The sequence below is a fragment of the Heterocephalus glaber genome, unplaced genomic scaffold (assembly GCF_053883595.1).
Source record: "Heterocephalus glaber isolate CG9 unplaced genomic scaffold, H.glaber_assembly_v1.0 deba00001444, whole genome shotgun sequence".
Lineage (NCBI taxonomy): Eukaryota > Metazoa > Chordata > Mammalia > Rodentia > Bathyergidae > Heterocephalus > Heterocephalus glaber.
In genome coordinates this window covers 6,357,183-6,385,058 of record NW_028258297.1, presented here as the reverse complement: position 1 = coordinate 6,385,058, position 27,876 = coordinate 6,357,183, and the positions used below count along the sequence as shown (strand labels likewise).

General features: G+C 47.6%; 1 protein-coding gene across 1 annotated transcript in view; it reads right to left on the bottom strand.

Moving 5' to 3' along the window:
* The window catches only part of Nfam1 (NFAT activating protein with ITAM motif 1), a 58,284-nt gene extending 39,958 nt beyond the window's left edge, over positions 1 to 18,326 (bottom strand). Inside the window, exon 1 of the mRNA XM_021258852.2 lies at positions 17,712 to 18,326. The gene's annotated coding sequence lies outside the window, so the exon portion shown is untranslated. The remainder of the gene's footprint in view (positions 1 to 17,711) is intronic.
* Between the last annotated feature and the right edge of the window lie 9,550 nt (positions 18,327 to 27,876).

Sequence of the window (27,876 nt, the reverse complement as noted above, 5' to 3'; positions counted from 1 at the left end):
TCTGAGAAAAGAATAAAAAGTTTAATCAGCCTCCTCTGAGCAGGACCAGTGAGAGGCCAGGGTTTCCCATGCGTGCAGGGACTCATCTTAAACCAGTGGTGGTGAACCTATGGCTCACATGCCACAGTGGGCACACAAGCCCTCTCTGTCGGCACACTAGCCAAGTCCCCCCAGCAGCTGAGCATTGGATACCAGTTGGTTTTTCTAAACAAAAAACTTCAGTATTCAAGTTTAATTGGAGTTTTGACACTTTGAGATAGGTAAGTGGGCTCTGGGGTTGCAGTTTGGGCACTCATCTCTAAAAGGTTTGCCATCACAGTCTTAAACGTGCCCTGGACAGACCTCTTCCACCCAGAGTGGCCTTGGTGCTTGAGGGGAGGGGCCGACGGTGAGTTTTGTTATCTCAGTTGATGGCACAGGCTCATGCCCAAACACAAGACATTCAGACCCTTTTGCGTTGTGTTCACAGGTTTGTCCTGCATTCATGGACAGGAGAGTTCCTGGATGCCAACCTGTGCCCTCAGACAGTCGTGTGGCTGTCAGTTTGAGCCACATAAAGTACCCCATTGTCTCAGGCTAAATGTATTCCCAAATCAGTTTCCCCCAAAATATGCATGGCCAGTCCAGCACCAGCCAACCGGATGGCAGATAGAAAGGAGGGGAAATCAGACTGAAAGGAGATTTAACCAACTGAGGTTTTTAAAAAATCTCACAATGGCAAACTTTACAGAAACACAGGGCCACGTGAACGCATGGCTGTTACATACTGCAGTTTAGTGGCAAAAAAGGTAGCTTCTCGCCAAGTGAGGTGGTGCATACCCATAGTCCCAGTCATTGGGGAGGCTGACACAGGCGGACTGTAAATTCAAGGCCAGCCAGGACAACTTAGCAGGACCTCATTGCAAAAATAAAATAATAAGGCTCGGGGTGTAGCTCAGTGGTAGAGCTCTTGCCTGGCCTGCTGGAGGCCCTGGCTCTTATCCCTAGCACTGGAAAAAGTGGGGGAGGGGAGGAATGGAGGAGAGGGCTGGATAGGAGTTTGTTTTGCTGAGTGGCACTGACCTAGGATGCATCGAGGCTGTAGGTGTCTCCAAACTCCTGCCAGCTTCCTGTCTCACTGAGATGGCCCAGACCCAACACCCCTTCCAGGTGGAGGCGCCCTCTGCACTTAGCCTGAATCTCCACTCGGAGACAGGAGACTGGGAATCAAGTCTCTCCCTAACTGTGGGACCCTGGGCAAACTGTGTGGGTCTTCCGAGAACCATCTTCCTCATCAGCACGGTGAGAATAATTCGTATTCTCTACCACAAACATAAACTATAAGGCAGGCATGGTGGCCCAGCCACCAGGCAAGGCCAGCCTGGGCTACATAGCAAGACCATGTCTCAAAAACAAAACCCAACCAAGTGCCTGATGAATACACGAGGCTGTAGGTATGTGATCCTGTCCCTTGGGGATGTCCCCAGAGCTCACCTGCGTCCCCATGCACGGAGAGGGAGTGATATTTCGGACTCAGAATTTTGAGCCTAGTTGAAACCCAGCTGTGGCCTCCTAACAAGCAGGGGCCAGAGCTCCCCATGTCCCTGACCTGGGCCTGTCTCAGTCCCCCGCTCCCCAGGTCCTGGGCCTCGCTGGCTGGGCCCGCAGTGCCACCCCCTGAGCCAGGAGGGAGAGACCGCAGCTCCCTTTTACCGGCTCCTCCTCCGGCTGGGAGAACTCCAGCCCGCACTTTGCCTCCAGCTCCAGCTGCCTCCACTCCATCCTGGCATCAAATGTCTGTTTGATCAGCTTTTCATCCATTTTCTGAAAACGTGGCGATCAAGGCACATCCTGGGTCTTGCAGGTCTACGTGTGGCACCCCGGCGGTTTACCAGTGCGGCCGAGAACCTGGTGCTAAGCGGGTGCCACGCTCTCTGCCAGACCCTCCGTCACCCCTAGCCCTGGCCTGCTCCCCTCTGGCCCATCACTGACTGCAAAGGTGCCTCCTGCTCCCTGGGATGTCCCTTCTCTCCCTGGTATCCTGGGCCTGCACCTTTGGGAAGGAGATGGATCAAGCGTTCTGCAGGCATTTTTAGAAATAAGCTTTCTCATTTGGTGGCAAATCCCAGATCTAAAAAGCAGTTTTCAACCATTTCCTCCCCCTGAGTTTCCCAAGGCCCCTTGGGAGAGGACGGAGCTGAACCTGAGCAGCTGCCAGGCGATGAGAGGGTCAGAGACACCCCTCGGGGACCTGCAGTGTCAGCTGCAGTGCAGCCGACTGTGCCCACTGGTGGGGGACACTGTCCCAGTGCTCGAGGTGGATACCTGGAAATCCAGGGTGAGAAGAAGGAAGGAGAGAATAGGTGGAAACCAGGGCCAGGAGGGTTGCTGGTGGCCAGAGAGCATCACAGCTGAGAAGATGCAGTGATCCACGAATCTACAAAGCAAAGAGAAGCACCTACGTCCCAGTCTCTCTCCCCAAAGGTGCCCAGCCCTGCAGACTCCCAATATGACTCTCAGCCAGAGAAAACGCAGGCTTCTGCCCAGGGAGCCTGAATGGCACTGGGCTCCCCCAGCAGGGGACCTGGGGGACCCAGCCCCAGCTGGTGACAGGCAGCCACAGCCAGGGCCTAGCAGATGGAACCTGGCCATGCAAAGGCAGAGGGACAGGGAGCTGGGGTGGGGGTGACCTTCGATGTTCAATGACCTCAGAGGACAGGAATCCCTGCAGCAAAAGCAAGAGGTGCCTGGAAGAGCCACCCAGCCCTAACCCATAACCCGTGGCCAGTTTGCTTCCCCGGGGACCTGGCTGGAAGGAAGGAGGCGAATGGCCAGTGTGTGATGCTTTCCGGTTCACCTTCCCCGGGCTGGGGCAGGAGCTGGGGACAGCAAGGAGAGTTCTGCATGTGACAGTGCAGGACAGCCACACCATCAGCTGGCCCTGGCCTCTCTGAGAGTCTTCACACATGTCACAGGATGAATTGTCCCCAAATGTGTGGAGGAACTAACCCCCCCCCAGCTCCCTTGTCCCCCCTTGCCCCATTTCTGGCAAGGTGGCTTTATTTGGAAAGAGTCTGAAAATATAATCAGGTCCTTTGGGCTCAAGTTCCAATCATCCTATGTCCCTCGGCTGGCGTCCTTAGAAAAGGAGGGGACGCACAGGACACAGACACTGGCGGCCACGGGAGACCCCAGGAGGGCCTGGGGCCGCCAAAGCTAGAGAAGGCGTGAGGGTCCCTTATGGGGGCCGTCGGAGGGAGCGCGACCCTGCAGACGCTGGTTGGGGGGCTCCAGCTCCAGAACTGTGGGAGAATACATTTCTATTTTAAGCCGCCCCATCTTCTTTTTCTTTTTGAGCATAAGTTGTTTTTATCCCAGTGTTACTTCAACTTTAACATGCAAAACTATTAAAATAAAAGTTGACAACGTTTACGGAACATTAAGTTCCAGGCGCTGTGCTGGGCACTACAGGATACAAAGGTACAAGAAGAGGACACTCCTTACCTGTAGGAAGCGTCCTGCCCACAGGGAAGAAAGAAATGAACCGAACTTCCCATGGAAGCCTCAGAAAATCTCCTGAAAATCCCCCATGGGTCTTCACAGCACAGAGGGCAAGTTCTGATCTGAGCAAGGTAGGGCGGAAGGGGAAGGAGTGGGAACCAAACCCAGACCTGCTGAGAGCAGCTGTTCCCCAGCCGGCCCGCAGGGGGCGGGACTGAATTCCCAGCCAGAGGCAGCACGTCAGTGGGGTCTGCTGCTGCGTGGCCTGCGTCCCCAGGATGTGTGCACTGAAACCTAGCCCGCTGGGAAGGTCTTAGGAACTGGGCCTGCCCGGGCGATCAGGCCACAGGGCGAGTCCCTCCCCGGCAGGGTCACAAGTGCCCCTGTGAACGAGGGTCCAGGGCACATCCTCGCTCCTTCCACAACTCGGCCCTCTGAGAGAAGGCACGGTCTGTGGACAGAGAGCCGCCCTGCCCAGCTCCAGACCTGGGCGAGAGAAATCTCCACTGCTATGACCCGCACGTCTCAGAGTCGTCTGATGGAACAGCCAGCGTGGACTAAGACAAGGCCCAGACGCCATGGACCTGTGGGCCTCAAGCTGTTGAGAGAGTAGAACAACAACCTACAAGGCAGAGTCACGCCTTGGCGTCCTCGGGAGATACCTCCTGGACAACAGATACCACGCCTCTCCAGTTCCTACGGAGCTCCTCTCCTTACAGGAGCTCCTCCTCCAGCCCCTCCCACAGCAGAGATGAGAAGGCCCCTGTGCGGTCCCCTGACGGGTCTCCGACTCACTGTCAGGCTGGCACTGCAGTCATCTTGGTACTTCTCACGGCGAAGGGTGGGGAGCTGAGCTCCCTCCTGAAGCTGCTCCATCTCAAATACACTAAAAATGTTCAACATCTGTAGCCGTTAGGGATGTGCCAGTCCAATCAACTTTGAGAGTTCATCTCACACCAGTCAGGGTGGCTATCATCAAGAACACAAGAGGCCGGGGATGTAGCTCAGTGGTTTTGCCACCTGCCGCGCAAGTGCAAGGACCCAAGTTCGATCCCCAGTACCAAAAAAAAGAAAAAGAAAAAAAGAACACAAGAGGCGGGGGATGTAGCTCAGTGGCACCGCACCTGCCTCTAAAGCACAAGGTCCCTGTACCTCAAAAAAAAAAAAAAAAAAGAGCACAAGAAACTGTGAGGGCTGGTGACAGTGTGGAGAAAAGGAGGCACAGCTGATGAGAATGCAAACTAGCACTGCCACTGTGGAAATCAGCATGGAGATCCCTCAAAAGACCAGGCATAGAAATTCCATATGACCCATCTATCCCTCTACTGGGTATGTTCCAGAAAGAAGTGACAACATAACACTATAGTGATCCATGTATACATGTTTATAGTGGTGCAATTCACCATAGCAAAGCTCTGGAAACAGCCTAGATGCCTGTCAACAGATGAAGCGGTAAAGAAAATGTGGTGTATATACACAATGGAATAGTATACAGCCATTAAGAATGAAATCATAATGTCTGCAGAAAAATTGTTGCAATTTGAGACCATCATGCTAACTGAATTAAGCCAGACTTAGTTAAATATTGTATGCTTTCTCTTACATGAGACACCTAAAATACAAGTCAGTAAATGAATAAAATAAAAGAGACATGACCGGAAACTAGAAAGTAGATTCTTAGAGATGGGGAAGGAGTTGGAGGATGAGGAAGGCAGAGAGGGGTACTATAGAAAAGAAAAAGGGGGAAATGAATACACTAAGGAAACTAAACAAGATCGTTAGAAGCACTGTGGAGCCACCTTAGGAGGAGGTAAGTGATCTGAAGGATCTCAGAAGCCATTTGGAAGTAACTCTTCTCTGAGCTAAGAATGGCAGGAGGAAAGCAGGGTGGCTTCAATGCAAAATCACACACCCTTATGAAAATTCTGGAAAATAGAAAGCATTTTCCCATCACACCCTTTGGACTAGGAAGACTTGGTTCAAATCTGCTCTGGCCTCTTTCTTCTGACTTGGAGTTAATTACTACACCTCCCCAGGCCCATTTATTCATCTATACAGTGGAGATAACAGCCGGAGAATTTGTTAGGTCTAAGAGGGATCTGCATGTGCCTAGCTACTCACCAAATATCAACAAGGTGCCTGTTGATGAAGTTGAGTTTTATTTTATTTTATTTTATTTTATTTTATTTTTTTATTTTTTGTATTAAATTCTTTTATTGGTACACTGTAGGTATACAACACAATTACATTTCTCATTGGGAATTGTGCCTTTACATAATGCATCTTGGTTCTTATGTTTTCCCCATTCCTACCCCTCCCTTCACACCCTCCACCCTTCCCTATTTACAAAGACTTTATTTCCATGTTTTCCATTTTTCATCATTTTTTCCTTTCCCTTCTTTCCTTTCCCCTGCCCCTCCCACTACCCCTACCCCTTTGGACCTTTTCTTCCTATTTTACATTATCGATTATTCATTCTAATCATTGGTACATTTTAGGTATACAATATAATGACATTCATCATTGGAAATTTGCACCTTTACATAATCTCTCTTGGTTCTTATTTTTCACCCTTGGCCAGCCCTCCCTTCAACCCCTCCATTCCTCCCTATTTACAAAGATTTTGTTCCTATTTTTCCATTTGATGAAGTTGAGTTTTAAACTTTTTTTTTTTTTGAGACAGGGTCTCAGTCTGTAATTCAGGCTGGCTTTGAACTTGTGGCGCTCCTCCTGCCTCAGCCTCCTAAGTGCTGGGATTACAGGCCTGCACCACCACGCCCAGCAACATATTCTTAAAATTGAATGTATCATAACTTTCTTCATTTTTAACCAGTATGAAGGTTTTCCCGACTTTCCTTCCTTCTTTTCTTTTTTCTTTGTTTTTCTTCTCTTCTCCTGTCCTCTCCTTCCCTCCCTGCCTCTTACAGGGCTACCGATCGAACCCAGGGCTTTATGCATGCTGGCCAAGTGCTCTATCACTGTTACACCCTCCAGCCTTCTTCTTAGATTCTTTTGTAGTCGTACTGGAGGTTGAACCTAGGCCCTTTGCAGTCAACTACATCCTCAGCCCATTTTTTATTTTAAGAAAGGGTTTTGCTAAGTCACTAAATTTCCCAGGCTAGGCTCAAACTCAAAATCTCCCTGCCTCGGCCTCTGAGAGTGCTGAGATTACAGGTGCGCACCATCACACCTGGCTCTTTTCTACTTTAAAAAAATACTTCTACACTTTTTGTTTTGTTTTGTTTGGTACCGGGAATCGAACTCGGGTCCTTGTGCTTGTGCAGCAGGCAGCGAAACCACTGAGCTAAATCCCCGGCCCTTCTACACTTTTGTATGAGTAAAAGCCACTCTTTTTGGTGAACAGTCCCCTGGGTTTTGACAAACACATAGTGCTGAAACCACAGGAAGACCCAGAACATTCCATGGCCCCTAAACGCTCCTGTGCTGCCCCTGGCAACCAGCAACCTGTCCTCCCACCTCTTTCAGAGCACCACGGAAGCGGGGTCAGCCAGCAGCATCTGAGTCTGGACCCTTCCTTTCGGCCCAGCGCCCTTTTGGTCTGTCTGTGCCGCTGCCAGAGCCGGCGCAGGCTCCTCTTCTGGGTTCCTCCTAGCCCTGGGTCTGGAGGGGACACTGGTCTTGCGCTCCCCGGTAAGGAGCCGGTTGGCACCTTTTTGCAGGTGTGGGTGAAAAGCTGCTGTGACTTCTCTTGGGTCCCAGAGTTTCTGGTGGCTTCTAAACCAGACTTGCTGGAAGATTTGTCCGGGGAGAAGATGCGGGCACCATCGACCCCGGGTCCCCTCCGGAGCAGGGGCGCAGCCGGCTGGGAGCAGGTGCTGGCGCAGCTCAGCTCCTCTGTCCCTCCCTCCTCTCCGGCCCCGCCTCCCGCGGGTAACAGGAAGGGAAAATTGCTGTTCCCGCCTGTCTCCTTCTATTTCCTCTACTATAGGAAGGGCCGAGAGCAGCGGAAGAAGGAAAAGATGGACCCAAGCGGCTCTCAAACTAGATGATCCAACCCTGAGTAATTGGGAATCAACTGTGTGGGCCAAAATAAATCTAAAAAAATCTTATTATGTTCTGTCTTTCTTTGTTTGTTCTGGGAATTGAACCAGGGCCTTTGCACTGAGTTACATCCTCAGTCCTTAAAAAAAAAACTTTTTAAAAAAAATCTTGAGACAAGATCTCACTAAATTGCTAAGCTGCCTAAGCTGGGCTTAAACTTGCAACCCTCCTGCCTCAGCCTCCTGAGTGCTGGGATCACAGGTGTGCGTCACCACACTCGGCTTCTATTTTTTCTTGTCAAACATTTTATTCACATCTGGCCCTGAACATAACATCAGAGAGGATTTCTAAGGTAAAGAGGCTGTGACCCCGAATCAGGTGACAGTGTAGAGCGGACCCCACAGAGTGTCCCCAACAAGGGGCCGGGTCAGCTCGGCTGCCCCAGCATTGTGCAGGAAGCCACCGGCTGCCCCACCTACGTACCCTGAGCTCTCCTCTGCGCATGCGCACCACACGCTGCTCACGTTCAGAACGCCCAGATCGCTGCAGAGTCATGGAAAGTGTATAAGTCAGGGTTCTCCGTAGAACAGAGGAGAGGGACAGGAGGGAGGAATGTTCCAGAATCGGCTCATGCAGTTAGGGAGGCTGGAAGTCTGCAAACCAGACCCAGGAGAGCCAGGCTGTGAGCTCCAGGCCAAGTTCAAGCTCGAATTCAGTCGCAGGGGTGTCACCTTCAGCTTCGATGGGTCGGACAGGGCCACCCACACTGGGCAGGTCAGTCTGCTTTAGTTTGCTGAGTCAAATGCCCTGCATCAGAAGCAGCTCCCCAGACACACTTGGAACAATGTGTAGCCCAACATCTGGGCACCCCATGGCCCAGTCAAGTTGAGTCACAAGATGAGCCACAAGGACAACACAGAGCAGTTACTACCCTTTGCCACCACACTGCTGGCTCATTTTTCTAGCTTCCCCACTGGTGGCACAGGAAGCCCAGCAGGGGGAGGGAGGCCCTAGGGTCTGTGCCCCAGCCTGTGGGAGGCTCCCCTGCCATGGGGAAGGGACATTGCCGATCCTGCCAGGATAGAAACAGGAGCTTCTGGACACCAACTTCAGGCTTGGCAAGGCACAGTGCCTAAGGGGTGCTGAAGACCCACAAAAATGTTTCCATTTTTTAGCTGGGCATGGTGGTGTGTGCCTGTAATCCCAGCATTTGGGAGGCTGAGGCAGGAGGATCACCATGAGTTTGTGGCCAGCCTGTGATACATAGTTAGAGCCTCTCTCAAAAAAAAAAACTTTTAAAGGGGCCGGGGATTTAGCTCAGTGGTTCCGGCGCCTGCCTCGCAAGCGCAAGGTCCAGAGTTCAATCCTTGATACAAAAAAAAAACTTTTTAAGAAAATAAATAAACCAATGTCACACTCTATCCCTTCTCTACCCTGCTCCACATCCATGGCATAGGTACAGCACCATGCCATAGGTACACAACCTATGGCCCATGTCTGTCTGTCTGCCTGTCTGCCTGTCTGCCTCCTGCTCCCTAGAAAAACTAGCCCCCATGGCAATTGAGAATTTGATACAAATGACTAAAAATTTCTGAGGCCTGCTGTCTGCAGGGTGCGACCCTGGGCAGTCAGGGCTTTGTCCTCTCAGAGCTGAGAAATGAAAGCTCTGGAAATTGCCCTCGGCCTCCTGATGGAAATCTACACACGGGTGGAAGTCACAGGAAAGTTCTGGCGGAGCAACAGAACAGGCGAACCAGCTCAGATGTCCTGGGATATAAAACTGTGGATCCCAAACCTCTTGAAGAGCAGCAGCCACATGGTTGCTCAGAAGTCCACATCACACCCAGCTCTCTTCCTTACTCTGACACTAGATTTGAATGTGGGTCCTTCCCCAGCCGAGCCTTGGGGTGACATAAACCCCGGTCACAGGGACATAGCCTGCTGAGGAGGACCCCACCAAAGAGCACCTGACTCTTGGCCTGTGGAAACTGTGAGGTATTAGATTCATGTTGCTTTAAGGTTTGGGATAGTTTCTTACACAGCAATAGGCAGCATGTTAAATCCTCAGGGCAGTGCAGGGCTCATGGCAAGCACTGGATTAATGACTAGCAGTGGCCATTCTGTGTGTACAAGGTGAATTCACAATGGCAAACTGAAAAGTGTAACCCTGTTCACCAGGGTCTTGGCTGACCCCTTAACAATGAACCTGTACCCTGTGCTATAAAATCCCAATAATGTTAAGGGCAAAGATACATGCACAGTAAGCTATCATTTAACCAAGAAGGAGAGACGGTCCACGTGAATTGTTATGGTTTAGATCGAAACGTCCCTCAATAGTCTCATGTTCTCAGAGGTGAGGGCTTTTGAAAGGTGACTGCTTCATGAGGGTGCTGTACCCATCGATGGATTTATCCCTTGATGAGATCACAGATAAATGTACTCTTAGGAGGCTGGCCTGTTTGGAGGTACTCAGTGGGTTGTGATCTGGAAGACTCTGTTCTTGTCCCTGGCTCCTCCTCTTCTGGGCTGCCATGAGGTGAGCAGATTTCCTTGGCCAGGCCCTTCCACTATGCTGTTTCTGCCCTGGAGCCAGCAAACCATGGACTGAACCATCTAAAACCATGGGCCACACAAACCTCTCCTCTAAATTGTGAGTGTTGGTTACTGTGGCTCAGTGGTCTGGGAAAGCTGACTAGTGCAAATACAAATGTATTTATTTATATTGAAACAACAAAAAAGGACAACCTAAAAAAATAAGATTGCACAAAGAGGGAGAGAAGAAACAGAGCAGAAGGAAAAGATGAAACTAGACTTCTCTAGCATACCTTGTTATCAGTTTTAACCTCAGAACCATGTAGGTCTTTAATTCAGTTCTAAACCAAAACAGGCCTGGAGCTAGAGCTCATTGCTGGAGTGCTTGCCTAGCATCTGCAAGGTCTTGAGTTCCATCCCCAACACCGGTGGGAAGAAAATTACAAATCAAAATAAAATTGAAGGGCCGGAGATTTAGCTCAGTGGCACCATGCCTGCCTCACAAGCATGAGGTCCTGAGTTCGATCCCTGGTACCTAAATAAATAAATAAATAATTGAAATTTTTTAAATCCCCTAAAAGTCAGAAGCAAAATGAAACAGATGTGACTGTGTAAAGCCGGTGTCCCATTCACTCAGATGGGAGCTGTTTCGAGAGGAAGTAATTTGACCCCATGTGCCAAGTGAGATATCCAAGAAAGAAAGACAAAGAAATCTTAAATTTTTTTTTTTTTTTTTGGTACTGGGGATCGAACTCAGGTCCTTGAGCTTTCGAGGCAGGTGCCAGAACCACTGAGCTAAATCCCTGGCCCAAAGAAATCTTAAATTGCTTTTGGTAATAATCATGGTACTGTTCTGAAATATACGATATAAATTAAATAGACTATATTGGTTTTTTCATTTAAAATTAATATATTTACATATTTCCCTTAAACTGGGAAATAAGGGTAGCAGTAAATACAAAAATAAGTACAACACCAAGGGAGGTCAAGGACAGGTGTGGAAGGGAGACGACCTTGGCCATCATCAGAGCCTGCTGGGCAGAGGCATAGGCCCTGGAGGCGCTCAGGACAGAGGGCCCGTAGAAGGGCTGGCTGGCCGGGAAAGCTGGAGCCAGGGGCCCAGGGAAGGAACACGGCCTGCCCTTCTGCACTGACCACATTGGCTGGACTTCCTCAATGCTCCTGGCTGAGTGATTTCCAAAACTGGTGGCCAGGACAGAGTGGCCTGGCCTGGGGAGTCTTGTCCTGAGCCCCTCGATGTCTTTCTGCCCTTCGCAGCTGGCCCTGGGGAGGCTTCCCATAGGTGCTTTGGCTGGTCTCAGTGACTGGTTGTTGGGCCAGAGGAGACCTGTCAGGACCCTCACTGGCCCTGGGCACCCAGTAGCTGGGCCTTTAGGGACCTCCTCTGGGGTCCTTGGGTTCTTTCCGCATCTGGGGGCTGACCCCGAGCCAACCTGGCCTGGGTTATCCAAGGCAGTCGGGTAGCTCCTGCACCGTCACCCGAGGTGTCTCGATGGAGTCAGCCATCTCCCTGCCTGGGGTCCATGTTTGCTCTTGAACTTCTCCGGCAATGTGAGCTCGGGAGGTGGCTGTCCCTGGATTATGATTCTGGTTCACAAGGGTTCCTAGTTCTCTTTGGTCTTGCTGCCAAGGTAGTGAGGTCATGTCTTGGTGTTCACAACCTCAGGACCCCTCTGATAAGGAGACACTGTGGCCCATCTTTGTCTTCATAGTGAAATAAATTTGTGGCCATATAGTATTTGTATTATTTTTAATCTAAATATGTATGTGTCTTTTTACCTATTAGTTATTTACTTTTGGGGGGTTTGAGACATGGTCTTGCTATGAAGTCCAGGCCTGCCTTGAACTCACTGTGTAGCTCAGGCTGGCCTCCCACTCACAGTGATCCTCCTCCCTCAGCCTCCCAAGTGCTGGGATTACAGGCGTGCACCACCATGCCCGGCACTAGTTATTTACTTTTGCAGTACTGGACCTTAAACCTAGCATCATCACACTAAGCTACTTACTTTATTTTTCACTAAGTCACTAAATTGGCAGGTTGGGCTCCACTTTGCAATCTTCCTGCCTCAGGCACCCAGAATGCTGGGCATACAGTCATGCACTGTCACACCTGAATTCAGTGTGCTTAGAAAGAGGAAAAGTAAACCTAGGGCAGGTTTCTGTGACTCAGGCTTTGGTGACATTTTCACTTTTAAAGCCACATGTCTGCATGAGCCCTCACATGTGGCATGCGCAGTTCCGAGGGGTCTTTTCCATACAGAGGAGCCACTTTTTCTGAAGACGCAGTGCTTTGGGTATTCACTTAAAGACCTGTGAAATGTTAGGATGATTTTCTTTCCTGGCTTACTTGTATCATACTTTCATTTACACAGTAAGTAGTGAAACATTCCAGAAATTTCCAAAATTATTTTCCTTAAGGGTTGGAAATGTTGGTGTCAAATGGTAACCTCTGGTGGGGGGATCCACAGCAATGTAGCTTTTAGATGAATATAAATGATTAGTTATTCAAATTTAGCTACTGAGCTTAGTACCGAAGTGTAGCAGTCGGTATTGTGACACAGCGTGGATGGACAGTGTGACTACAGGACACTGTGACTACAGGACAGCAGTCTTTGTAGCCAAGAGCCCATTGCTCCATGTCCAGGTGGATAGTTTGCATTTTCTAGATTCGAGAAAGCAGTAACTGCTCAGCTTGTGTACTTTTGTTGCTTTTGCAGAGCTTGTTGCACCTGTGTAACCTAATGGCCTTTGTGTGACATGCTCCTTGTCACTGGTCGAGCTACCTCAGGCTATGGTGTGGATGAATCCCAAACTGTCCGTGTGCCCATCTTCTGATGCCCATCTTCTGATGTTTTAACTCTGAAAAATAAACCTGCTGCAGTCGTTCTTGTACTCGTCTTTGTGGGTAGAGACTCTGACTTCCCAGGGGAAAACCCGGAGGTGTGACTTTTCCAGATTGCATGGTTGGTACACGCTTAACTTAGAAATTGTTGAGCTATCTTTTTTTTTCTTTTGGTACCGAGGATTGAACTCAGGACCTTGCGGTTGCCAGGTAGGCATGGCACCACTGAGCTACATCCCCAGCCCCTGTTGAGCTATCTTTTGAAGACATTGTTTCAAGCAGAGTTTGAGAATTCTCATTTTTCACTGAGAACTGTTCAACCTTCTGGGTGACACCCCCAGTGACCCACCTCTTCTGGCCGGGCCCCACCTTCCAGAACCCCTGCCTCTGACGAGAGCCTGTTCAGGAACATCCCAGGTCTGAACCCTCACCTTCTCTCTCCAGCCCCCAGGACTCAGTGCATGCCTTTAGGCACAATGCACTCAGCCCATCTCTATGTTTTGCCAGTCTTAAGGTTTCCAAGCATTGCTGAAAAGCCCAAGTCCAGCCAATGTATCCTCTGAGACTAAAAGCGAACTTGTAATTATGAGCCCATTTCAGAAGTTTCAGCCCACATTGGCAGCTCCAACTCAGAAACAGCATGGCAGGAGGTCCAGGGTCCCTCCAGGCCCAGGGTCCCACTGGCTCCTATATGAAGCTCATGGCACAGCCTAAATAGACTATGTTGTACATAACATTGTGCAGATTATGTAACCTATTGATTATCATTAGGTATGGGTAAAGCAAAAGAGTAATTACATTAGTGTCCTCAGGGAGCAAGGTTTTTCAGCATAAAAGAGAAACAAATAGAAAATCAAAGAAGTTATGTACAAGCCCTGTCATCTTAAATTTAAGCTGGAAATAGGAGCACAAACTCATTATGCATTTTCTCTTTGAAAGGAAAAGTATTTCCCAGCTTTATCCACCAAAAATGGCTAGAGACTAATACCCTACCAGCAGCAGAGAACTTAACTTATGGATTGTGGTCTCCAAATACCATTTTCCAATAAAAGGGACCAGGGCTCCTTGGGAGGCTTCCAGGATTGGACAGGAAAACAGGACAAAGGAGCCTGGAGCACCTCGCTGTGCTAGAAAGCAGGACACTCTGACAGACTATTGAACCCCTCTCCGCACATCTTGGGTGCATCCCTGAAGACTACGTGTTACAGGTGCGGACCCCAGCCTATGGCGTTATTGGAGGCGATGGAGCCTTAAGAAGTGGAAATTAGGTCACTGGGGATGTGACCTCACAGGGGACAGCAGGACCTGAGCCCCTCCCTGTCTCTGTCATTCAGCTGTCCTGAGGTGAACAGTGTCTCCTGTGTGTTCACGCCATGACACACAGCCTCACTGCAGGCCCAGAGCCACACTGCCAATCAACCGTGGATCGAGACCTCTGAAACTGTGAGCCTGAATCAACCTTTCCTTCTTAGAAGCTGTTTACCTCAGGCATTTTGTCACAGTGATAGTAAGTTGGCTAACACATTACCCTACCTTATAAACTATTCGTTACCTTTCCTTCCTCTCTTCATCCAAAAGCCACTAGGCAGATCTGAACAAGGTAGGTTGTGGGGTAGACCAGGCCCCACATCCAAGTGAACTGAGAGAGGCCATGCAGAGGGATTGAAATAATGGGAGTTAGAGAAAGGAGACACAGTTCAGTGGCACAGAGCCTGCCTGGCAAGCACAGGGTCCTGACCTTGATCCCTGGTACCAAAAAAAAAAAAAAAGAGAGAGAGACAGAGAGAAAGGAGATACAAATATGAAAAAAGAGAAGCCAGAATAAACTTTGTTGTACTGGATTGAAATTGTAGATAATGCTAGGAATTCATGGTTTCTTAATAGCTAGGAGGGAAGAAATGGAAATACTCCATTGTAAGGTTCTTATACTTTATATGAAATGATACAGTAGCACTTAAAAGTAGACTGTGATTAGTTGAAGTTGTACTATAAGCCTTAAAACAACCATTAAAGTAGTGAAAGAGTTTTAACTAATAAGGCAACATATGAGAGGTAATAGAATCATTTTAAATATTTACACCAAAAAGGCCGGGGATTTAGCTCAGTGGTTTCGGCTGCCTGCTGCGCAAGCACAAGGACCTGAGTTCGATCCCCAGTACCAAAAAAATAAAAACCACACAAAATATTTACACCAAAAGAAGACAGAAAAAGAGGAAAAAGGAAAGAAGAATAGGTAGGACAAATAGATAACAAGTAATTAGATTTAAACTCAGTCATATCAATAGTCACATTACATATGAATGGTCTAAATATCTAAACTGAAGGGCAGAGATTGGATTTTAAAACAAGATCTGGTATGTCATTTATAAGAAACACTTTAAATATAAAGGCAGAAATAGGTTAAAAGTAAGGAAAAATTGGGACCGGGGATTGAGCTCAGTGGTTCTGCCACCTGCCTCGCAAGTGCAAGGTCCCGAGTTTGATCCCCAGTACCGCCCCCCAAAAAAGTAAGGGGAAATAAGTTAAAAGGTGGGAAAAGATATACCATGTTATCACTAGTCTAAAAAGCTGAAATGGTTTAATAGTAGCAGACCATGTAGACTTTAGAGCAAAGAATATTAGCAGAGATTTTAAAAAGTAATTTAATAATGACGAAAGAGTCAGTTCATTCTATTTACACACCTAATAACAGACCTTCAAAATTCATGAAGCCAAAAGATTATTGAATGGCAGAAATTGCTAAACTGACAATCGGAGTTGAAGATTTCAGTACCTTGCTTTCAATAAATGATAGAACAAGGAAACAGAAAACCAGTACGTATATAAGAAATTCGACCATTATCAACCAACCTGACCGAATCAACATTCATAAACACTTTTCCCAGCAATAGCAGAATCCACATCCTTCTTGTCAAGTTCACCCAGAACATTTCTCAAGGTAGACAATACTTGAAGCTATTCGCATTTGAAAGGATTCCTGTCATTCAGGGATGCTCACTTAAAATAATAGAATTGAATTACAAATTAATAACCAAAAAATCTCTGAAAACACCCAAATAACACAATTCTAAATAACACATGGGTCAAAAAGGAAATGAAAGAGTAAATTGAAGGGCTGGGGATTTAGCTCAGTGGTTTCTTTGCCTGCTGCGCAAGCACCAGGGCCCAAGTTCGATCCCCTGTACCAAAAAAAAAAAAAAGAAAAGAAAAGAAAAATAGAAATGAAAAATTAAAGAGGCCGAGGATTTAGCTCATTGGCGCCACACCTGCCTCGAAAGCACAAGGTCCTGAGTTCCATCCTCAGTACCGCCCCGCCCCGAAAAAAAAAAAAGAGTAAATTGAAAATCTTTGAACTGACCAAAAAGGAAAATACAACAGATTAAAATTTGTTGGATTAGTTGTAGATTTTTTCAGATAATGCTTTGTGTCAGGTTGTATCAAGCTCTCTCCTCAATTTCTAGCTTGCTGAGTTCTCTTTTGTAAAAATGATGAACAGGGGGCTGGGGACTTGGCTCAATGGCACTGCATCAACCTCCCAAGCAAAAGGCTGTGAGTTTGATCTCCAGTACAAAAAAAAAAGATGAACCAATGTTGGATTTTGTCAAATGCCTTTTCTGTATCCACTCCTATGATCATAGAGTTTCTTCTTTAGCCTGTCGATATGGTAGATTACATTATTGATTTGAGGAATTTTTGTTTGTTTTTGCAGTTCCAGGATGGAGCTCGGGCCTCACATATGCCAGACACTTGCTTTGACTAAGCCACATCCCAGCCCCACCTGAGCTGATTTTGAATAGTGAATCAGCCTTGCTCAGGCCAATGCAGTTAGGAAGTAGATGTTCTCCTCCCTGTCTCTTTCCCCTAGTGGATCAGGCAAGCCTGGGGATCACTCCAGAACAGACAGGGGCCTGGCTCCCTGTCATTCTATGGAGGGAAGAACCCACCAACCACTAACACTCATATTAGACAGTTATGTGGTTGAGACACGTGTCTTTTGAGTTGAGTCATTGCTATTTGGGCATTTATTTGTCACCACAGTTAGAATTTCCTTGCTGTTAACCCCTAAAATCAGCAATGTGTCTTGAACAATGCCTTCTAATAACTGTGAGATACCCGTGAACGTATCAGAACTTCTTGGTGATTTTATCTGGAATCAATTCTGGAATATTAAAGGCCTTAAGTTTACTGCTTTTTTATATCTACCCTACTAAGTATTTTTAAAAGTAGATCATTTTGGACATGAGACCCGATTTAAAAATCTGACTTCTAGCTGGGTGTGGTGGTGCACACCAGTAATCCCAGTACTCAGAGGCTGAGGCAGGAAGATTGCTGTGAGTTCGAGGTCACCCTGGATAATACAGCGAGACTCTGTCTCAAAACAACAACAACAAAACTCTGACTTCCAAAGCACACGGGAGCGAGTGAGAAAACCACGTCCCGAAGAGGAGAGGAGAGAGGACATCATTGGGCCTGGTCTGGTTACTTTGACCCCTCCCAGTCTGTGGATTACGGGCCTCTGGGGCACGGGGGTCTGCACACAGCCTCGAGAGACTGCTTTTGTTTCCTAGGCCCTAGGAGGGGTGTGTGGATGTCTGGGAGACCTCAAGACTCTGCCCTTGCCCCTGCATCTTTCATTTTCATTATTGGGAGGGGACATGGGGCAGAACTGTGTGCAAACTCACTGTTTCCAATTAAAACAACCAAGCTGCTCTACTCCAGAGCTCTCCCGCTGTGCCTTCCTGGTCTCCTTTTAGCAACACACTTACACATCAAATCCATTTCTATACACATATGTATATACAGACCTACACAAATATGTGTGTATTTTACTTACGTTTTTTGCTGGTGCTGGGGATTTGAACCTAGGGCCTGCCTGTGCTGCACCCCCAGTTAACAGTTTCATTTCTAACAGCGGATCATTGTGTCTTCCTAGCCCGATGAGAGTATTTTTCTCCCCTCTTCTTTCTGTGCACTTCCTCTCAAGGCCACGCAGGAGCCCTAGACAGCGGCGGCAGCACGATCCACGATCCAGTGTGGAAGCTCTGATTTATGTCACCCTTCACCTCCGGGGCACGGAGGAGGCCCCTGGCCTTGGTGCCTGGGGAGCCCTTGTCCTTGCCCTGTCCGGCCTGCTCACTCATTCACAGCAGGTGCAGCTCCACGGCCCAGGAATCTCATCAGCCCTGGAATTGGCGCCCAGAGGCTCCTCTCCCCAGACCACTCCGCTGCCTTAAATAGACACCACGTGGGCTCTTTTTACGATTGGGTCAGAGGAAAGGAGCGTGCGTGCGTGCGGGGAGCCAGTCCGAGCTCGAAGTTGCGGGCTGAAAACCTGAGCAGCCCTAGTCTCCTGCCGAGGCGATCAGAGAGGGGGAGAAGCCCTGGCTTCGGGTGCCCAGAGAGCTGGCTCCCAGGGCCCCTGCCTGGGGCCATCGCTGTCACTGCAGCTCCCGCCTCCCTTGCCACCGCCCGTCTCCCCCACCCCCGCTCATTTTCTGATAGAGCTGTCAGTTTTTACTGCTGATAGCAGAGATCATTCTCTCTTAGCAGAATGTTAATTGGCCATTCTCTTACACACACCGTCCCCTTGTTCCCGTCTCCCAGGGACAGCTACTTTAGTAAAGGAACATTCTGCAAAGACAAGGAAAGTGGTTCTGGCTAAATTGCCTATCACTAAATCAGAGGTCAAGACTTAAGGGGCCAGGGATTTAGCTCAGTGGTTTCGCCGCCTGCTGCGTAAGCGCAAGGACCCAAGTTCGATCCCTGGTACCAAAAAAAAAAAAAAAGACTTAAGGTGGGGGCAAGGGAGGGTTACACCCCGATTTTCTAGAGTTCTCTGTGAGCCTGCGCGGATCCCCCCTCACTGGCTGCTGCACCTACGCACAACAGGACGAGTACCTAACAGTTGATCAGTGGCCCAAGAAGTCACAGGGGCCAAGCGTCACCTAAGGGCCAGGCAGGTCTTGGAGGTTTGGAGATGACACGCACAGTCCAGGAGTCAATGCCATGAAGGGGCCGTCCGTGTGATGGGACAGAGCTGCGGTGGATTGGGACATGGAGGGACACGGGAACTTGCCGGCGAGAACGGGGTTGGAGCTCACCCTTATAGGATAACTAGGTGGCTGCGAGGAGGTAGCCACAGGGACATCCCGGGGAGAAGTGACAATGATGCAAAATTACAGGAGCCATAAATAGGGTGGTGCTGGGAGGAATAGTGAGAAATTCAATGTGGCTGAAAGTTAAGGCTTGTTGGGCCTGGTGGTGCACGCCTGTAATCCGAGCACTTGAGAGGCTGAGGCAGGAGGATTGCTCAGAGTTTGAGGCCAGCCTAGGCTACATAGTGAGTTCAAGGCCAGCCTGGACTACATAGTGAGACCCTGTCTCAAAAATAAAGGATAAAAAAGAATTTTAAGCTCACAGGGAAGACTAGCTCAGAGCTGTGGTGCCCAAGCAGGGTTTTCCATGTACAGTGAACCCTTGACTTACAAACTCAATTCACTCCTGAGGGCTAGTTGTAACTCAGGTTGGTCAGTTGACTTCAAAGTCTCTCTCCTGCATACAGGCAGACTTCAGTGTCCTTAGAAAGACACTGGCCCAGGATTTCTCAATTAACCCCACACAGGAAAGGATGTTGTCATGTTCCTTCCAGAACTCTTTAAGGGTTAAATCTGTATCTGAGACCATCTGGAAGCACAAGCGGCCAACATTCGGGTTTTAGTTCAAGACTTTGTTCATAAGCTAAAACTAAAATTCCGGTTGTAACCCAAGTTATTCGTATCTCAGACCAATCTTAATTCAAGAGTCCACTGTAATTCTCATGCATGTAGAAAGCAAAAAAGTGGACTTTCAGAGCCATGTACCTGTTACCCATAAGTAACTTCAGGACGACTCAGAAAAAAAAGCTCTGAGCATGGGCCGGGGATTTAGCTCAGTGGTTTCGCCACCTGCTCGCAAGCCCAAGGACCCAAGTTCGATCCCCAGTACCAAAAAAAAAGAAGCTCTGAACAAGGACCAACTGATGCCACTTGTCAGCCTGGTAGCAGGGCAGAGACAGGGCTGCAGGGGCCAGGCCTGGACCCTCCTGGAGCCCACGATGAGTGTGCACAGGGAGAAAGATTTGTGGCAGTGACAGGGTGAAATTTACTCCACCTCTTAAGTTCTTCTTTGCTAGGAAAAGAGCCAGGTTATGAACACTCGGGCTGTTTTTGCTGGCTGGCTATTTGGTGGCAGGCATACAAATCAGAATTATACATGACGCTGCCTCTTCACAAAGAAAAATCGACAGACAGCCTTGTCATGGCGCAAGCCCAGGGCTGTGAGCAGGCCACCTCTGCAGAGTGCAGAGGATCAGACAGACCTGGACACACATCTGTTGTAGCTTTGGGGACAGATGGGTCTGATCTACGCACGATGCTATGACAATCATATCACTCCGAGTTTGTTTTTTTTTTATTGCAAATAGGAAATAAAACCAAAGCAAATGAAACCAACTTTAACAATCAGAGGAACTCTATTCTGATAAACTCTTTGACTAGGATAACGTGAAAAACCTCTCCCTACAATAACATAAAAATGCTGGGCAAAACATAACCAAATAAATAAGGAAATTGGCAGCGTATGGCTGAGTTAGCAAAGGAGAAAGGGCTCTGCCCGGCCCAGAACCGGCGCGGCGATCACGTGACCAGGCCCCATGGTCGCCTGGGGACAGAGGCGGGGAAGGAGCGGGAGGGTAATCAGAGGCAGAAGCCCAGGGGCCTTGGTTTTGGTTGTTGAGACAGAAAATAAATTTGGCCGACGGGAGGGAGGGGGAGTGTTGTTGAAACTCCACTTCTTTGCAGAGCTGCCCTCCGAGGGCTGATCTCTTCTACAGGGTGAGCTAGGCTAGGAAGAACCACCTCCAGCTCAGGGAGACAGTGAGGAAGTTGTTTGTCAGAGCTCAAGCAGAAGAGCAGTGGGAGCTAAACAGGATCCCTGGAACACTCCAAACCCGTTCATGCGCTCTGAGTGGGTTTACGTCCGCATTCGTGCACATGCGTGGTCTGGCGTTCCTATGCCAAGGAAGGAGAATCAGCTTCCGGCAGGTGACAACCCTGGGCCACCCAGTAATATAGATGCTGAGGGGCTCTTGGGGACCCCCTAAATTCCCACACACGATGAGCTCCCCCCAAGATGAGCCCACAAAATCAAATCTCAGTTGGAGGGTTGCCACAGATGCCACAGGAGGCCTAAGGCTGCGGCCACGCAAAGGAAGACAAAATAGGGATGTTTATGACGATTAAAGGGCAGAATAACAGATTCAAGCTCTCAAGAGAATGATGCATAATGAAACAAGAACGGGCAGATCTGAACAGTCCCAGACGAAATGACAGGGTTTCTGAGATTTGCCTCAAAATCTTGGGGTGGGGAGCAGGGGACAGGGTTGAAGAGTAATAAATGCGTGGGAGTTTTCATCCTGTTAGCTCTAATTTTATACAAGTTTGAAATTTTCCATCATAAAAACAAGACAAAAAGTTCCAAATAGAACTTCTAGGAGGGAGAGGAGGGGAAGAGGACATTAAAAAAATTAAAATAAGGTCCCAAGTTCGATCCCCGGTACCAAAAAATAAAAATAAAATAAAATAAAATAAAATAATCCCATTAAAAAAAAATTAAAATGTTAGGGGCCGGAGATTTAGCTCAGTGGTTCCACCTCCTATCTAGAAAGCACAAGGTCCTGAGTTCAATCCCTGGTACCAAAAAAAAAAAAAAATTAAAATGTGTTGAGCCAGACATGGTGGTCCATACCTGTAGAGCCAGGGCTCGAGGCTGAGGCAGGAGGATTGCTGCAAGTTCAAGGCCAACCTGAACGGCATAGTAAGTTCAAGGCCAGCCTGGACTACATAGTGAGTTCAAAGCCAGTCCCGACTACAAAGTGAAACCCTGTCTCTTAAAAAAAAGAGAGGGAGAGAGAAAAAAATCAGGTACAATTAATATCATCCTCATTTTACACATGAGGAAACTGAGGCACGGGCTTGCCCAAGATCACAGATCAGGAAACAAAAAGGTTTCAGAGATCAGCTGCAAAGCTCACCTTCCTAACCACTAGCTGTACAGACGCAAGAAACAGTAATGAGATTTTCAAATAAGTGAGACTGCTGCCCGTGAGCACTAATTCTTGCATTTCAACAGAGAGTCAACTTTAGGCTTTAGGAATAAAAAATCAGAATTCCCTTGTCTATAATACTAGCCTTCAGGAGGCTGAGGCACGAGGATTGCCTCGAGTTCAAGGACAGCCTGGGCTACATAGCAAGACCCTGCCTCAAAAAACAAAAACAAAACAAAACAAAAAATCAAAATTGCTGGAAATTCTTGGGAATTCCCCCACACAGAGGTTATTCTTAAAACACTTTCAGCATTATTCATTCTCTTAGCCTCGTAACCTGAGACGTCTCTAAGAATCCTGTTTACTGAGAGTGGTATTCTAGAACGAACGTGGAAACCCTAGGAGAGAGAGAGAGAGAGAGAGGGAAGACTTCGGAGCAGTGTTCCACCGAGGAACATATGGATCCGCAGCGAGGTTAACAGCCCCACATATGCCACTTCCAGCGACGCTGCACGTGTCAGAGTTGCCAATTTAAAGACTTAGTTTGCTTCCAAAACTGGCAGTTGCTCTTGGTACACCACTGGTAAGATTTATATAAAGCACACTGTGCATATAGACTAATAGTTGCTCCGCTTACAAGAATGACTCACAGCAAGCAGACAGGGCCATAGTCCCACTATGACGGCATGGCATGGCAACAGGCAGGGTTCACTGGTTAAATCAAGACGTCAGCCCTGTCCTTCCCCGCAACGTCAACCTCACCCTTTGGCTCTGTACCACGTGTTTCCTGCCCTTTGTCTCAACCTCGCCGGTTCCTTCGAATGAGCAACATTTCTACATTGATGATTAAACTTTAATTTGTAGCTGGGCGTGGTGGTGCATGCCTGTAATGCCAGCACTTAGGAGGCTGAGGCAAGAGGACTGCCTCAAGTTCAAGGCCAGCCTAGACTCCATAGTGAGACCCTCTTTCAAAAATAAATAAATTAATTAAATAAAATAAACTTTAATTTGCATAGGAAGATGTGATCCTTTTCCCCTTTTCCTCAGCTGATTTTTCTTGGGATCCAGGATTTGAAAAAAATATAGAACTTTTATGTAGCAGGCACAAGGCCTGGGTTCTATTTCCAGCACTATAAAAAGAAAGGGAGGGAAAAAGAGATATAAATTTGAGAAGAAAATTTGGGAAAGACACAGAAAAAATGTGGACAAACCCAACAGGTGCTGAGCATACCAAACAACAAGAATAACAGTAACAGTGACTCACATGAGAGGAACGCCACACGCTATTCCATAAATGATGCTGGAACCGTTTGCTTTCCATATGGGAGAAAATAAAACTGGAGTGCTCCGTCACACCACATGCAAATATCAATGACTTACAAGCCTAAATTTGATGAGCAGATTTACAATAAACCCTTTAGGCTTAAATCTTTATAAACCTAGGCAGCAAAAGATTTATTTCTTTTTTCTCTTTTTCCCTGTGTGTGAATGTGTGTGTATGTGAGTGTGCATGGTGCTACAGTGGGAACCAAGGCCTTGCACGTGCTAAGAAAGAATCTACCACTAAGTAACAGCCCCACCCAAAGATCTCTTAAGTAAGACATCAAAAGCATAAGGACTGAAAAATCTGACTATTTTTACATTTTTAAAAGCTTTCTGAACCTGAGCATAGTGTGCCACACCTGTAATCCCTGAATTTGAGAGGCTGATCATAAAATTGAGGCCAGCCTGGGCAACATAGGGAGACCCTGTCTTGAAAAGTAAAACAAAACAGGGCAAGAAATGTAGCTCAACGTTGCAGCATCTACCTGGAAAGCGCAGGAGTCCCTGAGTTCGATTCCCAGTATCCAAAAAAAAAAGGTGCAAACAACAACAACAACCACAAAACCACTTTCTGTATCAACCTCAAGGTAAAATGAAGTGACAAAGGGGCTGGGGATTTAGCTCAGCGGTTTCGCCACCTGCTGCGCAAGCGCAAGGACCCAAGTTCGATCCCAGGTACCAAAAAAAAAATGAAGTGACAAACTAGGCTGGGAGGAGACAGGACACGTATATAACACACAAGGATTTAGTTTCCAGCGTACACTAATAACCACAGAGAAACAACGAAAACGACAGTCCTTCCAAAAACTGGGCAAAGAGGGACCTTGGATTCAGCTCAGTGGTGCCGCTGCCTGCCTCGAAAGCACAAGGTCCCAAGATGGATCCCTGGTACCAAAAAACCAAAAAATGGGCAAAGGACTTAACAAAAGGAGTTTACAGAAGAGAAAGTAAATACTTAATAAGAATAAGAAAAGAAGGTTTGCTTCCTTGACATTAAAAGAAATGAATATTTAAACTAGAACACAATGTCATCAGATTGTCTAAAACAGCTGACCTGACAATCAGGTCCAGGCAAGCTATGGAGAAAAGAAAATGCCCATCCATTGCTAGTGTGGGAAAGAAGAACCAGCACTTCGGGCAGCAATATGACACTGAAGACATACCCATGCTGCGACCCAGGTACATACCCTTATTTTTAGGCAAATGTCCTAAAAAAATGTTCATGTGTGACCCTTCCATAAGAACATTTGAAGCAGTGTGTGTGTGATTTAGAAAAGTCCAAAATCAGCTAAACATTCTTCAGTAGCAGTAAAGATAGCATTTTCAATAGAGGGCTGGGGAGGTAGATTAGCAGGTGAGGCCCCCGGTTCAATTCCTAGGACAGAAAGAGATGGGGGGAGGGGCTAATGTAGAAGAGCAAAAATAAGGAAATTGGGACTACATGTAATTATATAACAAACAACGAATCTCAGAAAGAAAGTAATTTTCAGATGATCAAAATGATGACTTTACTTTAAGTGTTTGTTGTTGTTGTCGTTTTGGTTTTTTGAAACAGTCTCACTATGTAGTTAGACAGGCCTTGAACTCACTAGTAGCCCAGGATGGCCTTGAACTCACAGCAATCCTCCTGCCTCAGCTTCCCAAGTATTGAGATTACAGGCATGCACCACCATGCCCAGTTTACTTAAAGTTTCAAGAAGATAAAAATAATTCTATATATATTATTCTAAGGCATAGACACATTTAATAAAATGTCCTATTATGAAAAAGAAGGATTGAGCTGGGTGTGGTATATGCTTATAATCCCAACACTCTGAAGGCCGAAGGGAGGATCACAATGAGTTTGAGGCCAGCCTGGGCTACATAGTGAGTTCAAGGCAGCCCTGGAATACATAGGGAGACATTATACTGTCTCAAAAAAATCAAAACCAGGGCCGGGGACTTAGCTCAATGGTTTCAACGCCTGCTACGCAGGCGCAAGGACCCGAGTTCAATCCCCAGTACCAAAAAAAAAAAAAAACCAAAACAAAGCAAACAAGCAAACAAAAAGAATAAGGAGGATAGATATATACAATAATAGGAACAACTTTTTAAATGATAGACTGAACTTTCACACACTCAAGATCAGATCAAGATTGTCAGAGAAAAGAAAAAAGAACAAAAAGTAAAAATTGCCAGTTACAAGGAGAAATAGCGAATCCATTGTTGATTGTTAATTTGGAATTCGATGTGAGGTATCTCAGGCTCTGAGTCACGGAGGGAAGGGTGCAGACACAGGTGAGGGCTGCAGGTCACAGGGCGGGTGACGAGGGACAGGAGAGGGAAGGGAGGGGGAGGCTCAGCCTGCAGCAAGGGATGGTGCGCCATCGTGAAAAAGCATCTGCGATACGATACGTACAGTCACTCTCTCAGCAACTGGTAGATCCAGCTGGCACAATGGAGATATGAAGATTAACAGACAATGATAGAATCATAGCCAGGTATGGAATTACCCACACCTGTAATCCCAGCACTCTGGGAGGCTGAGGCAGGAGGATCGCAAGTTCGAGCCCACCTTGGAAAATGTAGTGACTTAGTGAGACCTTGTCTCAAAAGAAGGCTAGGGGTGCTGGGGATGTAGCTCCATGCAAAGGCCTTGGATTCAATCCCCAGTGCCACCCCCCAAAAAATTCTATATCCGAGAATTAGAAAACCTATTTTTCAAATACACATGGAAATTTTTAAAAAATCATGTGGGATAGGTCACAACTCTGTTCTCAGTACATGTGGTGAGTGGATTATTTGGCCACAACATAGTATGATTAGAAACAAATCATATAAGCCAGGCGTGGTGGTGCACGCCTATAATCCCAGCAATCAGGAGGCTGAGGCAGGAGGACTGCTGTGAGTTCAAGGCCAGCCCCAGCTACATAGTGAGTTTGCGGCCAGTCTGAACTACATAGCAAGACTCTGTCTCAAAAGAAAAAAAAAGAAACAAACAAACAAATCATATAATTTTTTTTTTTGGTACGGGGGGGGGGGGGGGGTTGAACTCGGGACCTTGTGCTTACAAAGCAGGCTCCAGAACCACTGAGCTAAATCCCCGGCCCCCATATAATTTTTTTTTTTTGTACCAGGGATTGAACTCGGGACCTTGTGCTTGTGAGACAGGCAGCAGACCAATCATAAAATTATTTTAAAACCTGTACGTCTTAAACTTGAAATTCACAGATTATCTATGAGAGGGAAGCTGTCATCAGTGAAATCAGAAACTACGTAGAATTAAAGACAGTGAAGGCCCTGCGTGGCAGAACTGGAAAGCTCTGATTAGAGGGGTCCGCGGAGGAAGGTCACGGCTTTCACCACACTTGCTGGGAAAGGAGATTGGAAACTGGTGAGCTAAGTGTCCAACTCCAGAAGCAAGAGAAGAACAGAAATTAAAGACCTAAGAGGCGCAACCAGGCCACAGCTGGGCCTCTGAGAAGATGGATGGAAGGAGCAGACGCCTGCCAGGAGGGCCTGAGGGGGCTCGGGCTCCTCTGCCTGTGTACGGCCCTGTTGGACTCACGCTCACCCCCACTGGCCGGGAACGCTCTCACCGGTCAGGGCTGGCTGCCCACTGGGCCTCCGGTTAGTCTGCTCCCTGCTCCCAGGGCACAAGCGCCTCCTTGCCTGTGAGGGTGCATGAGTCTGCCCCAGGCAAGCCACCTTGCCCTGTGTTGCTAGCTCCCCACCGCTGTCCCTTCTGCCCTGCTCCCTTCCTAAGAGAATCTCAGTTTGGGTCGGGATAGCCGTCTAAAGTGACCACAACTACATTACAGTCCCAGCTTCCTTGTGTCTCAGAGTGGCCAAGTGACAGTTTGGGCCAATGAGATATGGGTTGAAGTTTGCTAGGTGTATTATTAGCTATTTCTACAGTCTTTATTTATTTTATTTTGAGACAGGATCTCTAAGTTATCCAGGCTGGTTTCAAACTTTCAATCCTCCTGCTCAGCCTCCCACGTAGCTGGGATTACCGAAGTGCATCACCACAACAGGTCTGAAATTTAGGGCTTAAAGCAAAAAACATTTGTATTGGCACATAGTTTCTGTGGGTCAGAATTTGGGAGCCGCTTCTGAGAGGTTCCAGCTCAGGATCCTTGGGAGGCTACAGTCAGGGTTGCTGAAAACACATGAAGCTTGACTGGCGCCAGAGGATCCTTTCAAGAGAGTGATTTATGGCTGAGGGTGATGGCGAATGTCTGTAATCCCAGCACTTGGGAGGCTGAGACCCGAGGATTGAGATTTTGAGGCCGGCCTGGACTACATAGTAAGATCCTGTTTCAAAATAAAACAAACAAAAATTGACTCTCGTGGCTGTTGGTAAGAGGCTTGCTGTGTCCTGGAACAAGTTAGGCTTCCTACAGCTTTTTATTGCTGGAAACAGAAAGAGATGATGTGAAATGGTCTTTTCCTTTGGCTCTTTTCACTCTTTTATCTCACTTTATTTTTGATGTATCCGCCCATCCTCTCATCTGCCTCCCATGTAACCACCCACCCACCCACCCACCCATCCATCCATTTCTGAGAGCCTACAGAGTGCCGGCTGCAATATTCAGGCCCTTCCCAGAGAAAA